Source organism: Macaca fascicularis, chromosome 2 (genome assembly GCF_037993035.2).
Source record: "Macaca fascicularis isolate 582-1 chromosome 2, T2T-MFA8v1.1".
Taxonomy (NCBI): Eukaryota; Metazoa; Chordata; class Mammalia; order Primates; family Cercopithecidae; genus Macaca; species Macaca fascicularis.
Window position 1 is genome coordinate 33,312,489 of NC_088376.1, and position 6,141 is coordinate 33,318,629.

Sequence of the window (6,141 nt, forward strand, 5' to 3'; positions counted from 1 at the left end):
TTTTGGTCGGTCTAGCTTAAAGTTTGTTAATCTCTTTAAAGAACAATGTTCAACTTCATTAGTTTTCTATATTTTTTCTGTATTCTACTTCATTAATTTTCATTATAATCTTTACTATTTCCTTCATTTTATCAGTTTGAGTTTAGTTTATTCTTTTTTCCAGTGATTTGTATAAGCTTAGGTTATAAATTTGAGATATTTCTTCTTTCTAAAGATAGGTTTTTACCGCTATAAATTTCCTTCTAAGCATGATGTTAGCTTCATTCCATAGTTTTGAAATGTGTTTTTATTTTAATACATCTCTAAGTATTTTAAATTTTGTATTTCACCCATTGAATATTTAGACGTCTGATGTTTAATTTTCATATATTTGTGAATAAAATTTTTTTTCTTTATGTTTTTGATTTTTAATTTGATTCTTTTTTGGCTAGAGAATGCACTTTGTATGATTTTAACCCTCTTTAATTTATTGAGGCTTGCTTTATGGCCTAACAACATGGTCTATTCTGGAGAAAGTTCCTTATGGACTTGAGAAGAATGTGTACTCTACAGTTATTTCGTGGATTATTGTACAACTGCATGTCAGGTATAGTTGGTTTACATTGTTGTTCAAGTCTTCTATTTTCTCATTCACCTTCTGTGTGGTTATTCTATTCATTATAGAAAGTGGAGTATTGAAATCTCCAACTATTATTGTTGAATTATCTATTTATTGAATCTGTCAGTTTTTGCTTCATGAATTTGGAGGTTCTGTTATTAGGTGCATATATGTTTATAATTATTATACTCTATAAATAATGACTCATCATTATCAAATGTATCTCTTTAGTAACAGTTTTTGTTTTAAAGTTGATCTTATGTTAGGATTGACACTTCAACTTTCTAATGGTTGCTTTTGCATGATGTATCCTCTCTTATTGTTTTACTTTCCATATATTTGTATGTTGGAATCTAAAATTAATCTCCTGTAGACAGGATAAAGTTAAATAATGATTTTTAAAAGTCCATGTTACCAATCTCTGCCTCTTAATTGGAAGATTAATATATTTGTTTAATGTAATTACTATATAGTTGTTCTTTTTAAATGTAATTTTCACTCATTATGGTCATTTTGCTAGAGAGTGACGTGACTCCGCAGAGCTCTTCAGGCAGCTTTAACATTCCTTTTTATTCTTATAATTTTGTCCTTTAAAAAATTTATTTACTGGGTCATTTGTAAATGCACATAGAAAAGTTACCTTTTTCCACTACCTCACCTCATAAACAAAAATCAAGATCAGAGTTACAATTATAAAAAGTAAACAATGAGATTTTATAATAAAATGAAAAATATCCTCATGACCTTGGGGTAGGTAAAAAACTCTAAAACAAGATACAAAATGCATTAGCCGTAAAGAAAAAAACTAATAAATTAGCTACATTAAAATTATGAATTTTGCTCTCGGCCTTCTCTGCACTGAAAGCAACTGTATTCCCATAGCCCCTTACCCCTAAAAATGTATGCCTGCTCCAAGTATGTCTCCACCCACTCTTGGTCAAGAGCACCTCCCAGTTGCTGAGCTGTCTACTATCTGCAGTGGTGCTGAAATGAACAGAGACACTGATAGATGAGAGCCTCAGCAGCTTGGCAGTCTCACATCCCCTTATCTCACTTGTCCCTGGCTGCAGCTCCAAACCAGTGCAATTTCAAGAGACATTGACACAGCAGCCAAGTTTATTGGGGTTGGGGCTGCTACAGTCGGGGGGCTGGCTCTGGGGCTGGGATTGGTTGGGATTGTGTTTGGGAGCCTCATCATTGGTTATGCCAGGAACCCTTCTCTGAAGCAACAACTATTCTATCCCATTCTGGGTTTTGCCCTCTGGGAGGTAATGGGGCTGTTTTGCCTGATGGTAGCCTCTCTCATTCTTTTTGCCATGTAAAGGAGCCATCTCCACCTCCCATAGTTCTTTCTCCCATGTCTCATTGGCCCTGTATGTTCTTTTTTCCTATACATTCCCAGGTAGCCCAGGGAACGTGGTTGGCTCAGGGTTTGACAGAGGGAAGACAAATAAATACTGTATTAATAAGGTGAAAACAATTATGAATTTTAAGAAAGTAAAAGGTAAGCCACATTGTAAGAGATGACAGTTGAAATACATACATCTGATAAAGGACTCAAATCCTGAGTGTACAAATAACTTATAAAAAATAAAAAGAAAAAGGCAAGCAACACAATAGAAAAAAGCGGAGGAAAGATTTTAATAAATACTTGATCAAAATCAGGGCATCCAAATGGCAAATGAGGACATGAAAACGCATATAATTTTGTTAATCATCAAATAAATGCAGATAAAGCCATAAGCAATGTCACAGTCACTAGAATAGTTAAAATGAAAAAGGCAACAGTACTAAGAGTTGGCAAAGATGTGTAAAGATTGAAACATTCACATACTATATGAAAGTATAAATTGGTACAATCACCTAAGAAAACTTTTTGGCAGTACCTACTAAATAGAGAAATAAATTATATTCTTCGATGAGAGGAACTAAGTGGCAAAGATGCCAATTATCACTACACTAATTTATAAATTCAAAAAAATAGCAAATAAAATATCAATGAGTTTTTTTAAATTTTGAGTTTGGCAAAGTAATTTTATCTTTTGTCTGGAAGAATAAGTAATTCATGAAGGAAAACAAAATACTGAAAGGAAGAACCACCAGTGGAGCACAGAAATGCTAGGTATTAAAATATACCACAAATATGTGTTAAATAAAATAATAGATTATTCAGTCATTGTAAAACATTTTCAAGAAAGACCAAAGAGTTTATAGGAGTTAAATTTGTGGTTTCAAGTCAATGGGGAAGATTAAATTCTTTAATAAATAATGCTGAGTGAACTGTTCAAATATATGGAAAACTTTAAGCCACAGTCTAAACACTTTGCATGCACCACAGTATTCCAGATGAATTAGTATTTAAATGTTCTTACAACATTAACAAAATAAAAATATAAAACAAAATAAATATATTTAAATATAGATGAATAATTAAAAGCATTACACCAAAGAGAAAATTAAACAGAAAAATATTGATACATTTAACAACATAAAAAACATACATTTCAGAAAACAGCACAAAGAACATTGCAAGGCAAATTCAACCAAATGTTAAGTTGTTAGGAAAAGATGGATGTCTCATATTATATTTTTGTGCTCCTGTAAGGTTTTATAAATGTCTTATAATAAAGAAATTATTCAGAAAGAAACAATTGAAAATTAAATTTCAGTAAAAGTCCTCTAAGAAATTAATATTCAAATAACCAACATATTAATAGAAAAATGGATGAAGGATGCAATAAACTTTTCAAAAAGGGAAAGTACGACACTAATAAAACATTAGAAAATCAACTTCATAATTATTCAAAGAAATAAATAAGAATAAGAAATGACCTTAGTTCATGGTATGCTGGCTAAAGTGTTTAGGGGGAAGTGTACTCATATATGCAACTCTGCAATGCATCAGAAGATAAGATGTATGGATGGATGGATGAATAAACAGATGGACAAATATGTGATATAACAAGTAGAGTAAAATGTTACTGGCAGAATCTAGGTGGAGAGTACTCTGTAAAATTCTTTCAACCCTACTATAAAGTTCAGCATTTTTATAATAAATATTGGAAAAAAAGGAGTGGAGACAGTAAAATGAGTTAGTAAGTTTGTTTAATAGTCTGCAAACAAGAGTTCTAGATTAAGATATCAACTGAAGCAGTGTTGGTGAGGGGCTAACTAAATGAAAATAGTGTGTTAAAATGTAAGCTCAGGCCCATCTTTAGGGTGTAATTTTTCAATGTTCTCTCTGAAAAACGACCCCCATCCAAAGAACTAATAAATTTGTCTGCCTGTCTTTCCAGGGAGTCAACAGATCTATCAGGGGAGAAGAAAGTAGAAATCCTGGAGACAGGAGCTCTTCACAAATGACAAATAGTTCACAGGAAACACTTCTACCCCAGGGTATCAGTTCCTCCAGAGAATCAGAGCTTTTATCCAGCCTCAGGGCAGAAGATTCTTTGAGTTAGAAAAATTGTCACACTGACAGCTTTATTTTTACCAATGACATAGACAGTCATCAACATAATCATACCCCATAAGCAGTGTGTTCAAAAGACAATTAGAGAGGGCTCTGGGTTGCTATGGTGACAGAACAGCCCGCCAGACCTGATATTTCTCCTCCTGACTTCTCATTAAAATAGCTTTAAAAAACAGAAAAAGATAAAAACTGGAAAGCATACTGTAAAATAAAAGTAAGAGATGTCAGAGTTGGAGTGGAATTTTTCCTGAGCATATCATTTTAGAGTAGATCAAGGAGCATCATCCTAGATCTTTCATCTCCTTGTCACCCTCTGAAATACACAGTTTGGAGCCCCTCAAAGAGTTGAGAAAGGCTTTAAGTGACCTCTCTCCTAAATCTGGGATACAGGGCTTCATGGATAGAAAAACATCGAACCTCACACCAACAATCAGACTCCGGTCTTACGCCTGCCTACTAACACCTTTTTTTTTTTTTGATATTCACTCAGAGATTAATACTCCTAGCACCAAACATGGCAAAGGTAGAAGATGAGCAGAGATTCATTGTGTTCCAGAATTCTTTGTCATTGAAGAAACTAACTAGTTGCAGAGCCAGGAAGAGTTCTGGCAGCAGCAATCACTTGGGGTTTAATGTTCCATGCAATATAGTTCACCAGAACAAAAGCTATAAAAATCTAACTTAATTTGGAAATCTCCAATTCTCAGATCAAGACAACATCCAATTGTATTGTTTTTGTACTCATTGACCAAATTGACCCAACAATTCTATACTTCCCTAAATGTTATAGGTGTTCAAAAGTAAAAAAGAGACATCCTGAGATATGCAAGAACTCAGAACAGTAATAATTATTCTTCCTTTCTTTTTTTTGAGATGAAGTTTCACTCTTGTTGCCCAGGTTGGACTGCAATGGTGCAATCTCGGCTCACTGCAATCTCTGCCTCCTGGGTTCAAGCAATTCTCCTGCCTCAGCCTCCTGAGTAGCTGAGATTATAGGTACCTGCCACCACACCCTGCTAATTTTTGTATATTTAGTAGAGATGGGGTTTCACCATATTAGCCAGGCTGGTCTTGAACTTCTGACCTCATGTTATCCACCCACCTCAGCCTCTCAAAGTGCTGGGATTACAGGTTTGAGTCACTACGCCCGGCCCTTCTTTTCTTAAAGAAAATTCTCATTTGGTTTTTCCAATCCAGTGGAAAAAATTAAGAAAGAATTCCAGTTCTGAAGTAGGAGACCAGCAGGACTTGTTTCCTGGTCACAACCCTGCTCACCAAAACAGAATCTGGTCCAGACAGGATAAAGTGGAAAAACCAGCAAGAACCAGCAGATGGTGACAAAAGCAATCCCTAGCTGCCCTCATTGTTCACTGGCATAAGACATTCCCATCAGTGCCAGGACAGTTTATAAATGCCGTGGCAATGATCCAGAAGCTACCACTTCTTTCAATGGCAACACCTCAGAAGTTATCACCCCTTTCCTAGAAAGTTCTAAATAACTCACCCCTCAATTTGCATTGACCCACTCATTAATTTGTACTGACCCATCCCTTAATTTGCATATAATTAAAAGTAGATTTATGTGAGTATAAATATAGTTGCCAAGAGCCCATATGTTACTGATTCTGGGTGCACTGCCTATGAGTTAGCCCTGCTCTGCAAGGAGTAGTCATTCAATAAAAGATTGTTGTCTAATGCTATGAGCTCACCCTGGAATTCTTTCCTGGGCAATGCCAAGAAGCCTCCTGGGCTAATCCCCAGTTTAGGGGCTTGCTTGTCCTGCATCATCTGGCAACCATGAAGGGACAAAGATGGTGAATGAGAGGCAGGGACTGACATGGCAGTGAGACAGTGGTGATCAGTGGCAAGATGGTGAGCCAGTGGCAATCACGGGAGAGGTGGTGAGACAATAGAGACGATGGAAATTGGAAGTCAGCAAAGAGTTCAGACAAGAGACAATGAGAAATGGCAAGATAGAGACTGGCGAGGTGGCAAAAGGTGGCAATCAGTGATCAGCAATCTGTGGGATGGCAAGACAGCAAAAATGGTGATTGGAGAGATGAGAGACGGC

At 35.6% G+C, this 6,141-nt stretch overlaps 1 pseudogene; it reads left to right on the forward strand.

The window, feature by feature from the left end:
* The first annotated feature begins 1,496 nt into the window (after nucleotides 1-1,496).
* Nucleotides 1,497-1,920, forward strand: LOC107128793 (ATP synthase F(0) complex subunit C2, mitochondrial pseudogene; annotated as a pseudogene).
* Nucleotides 1,921-6,141: the final 4,221 nt, after the last annotated feature.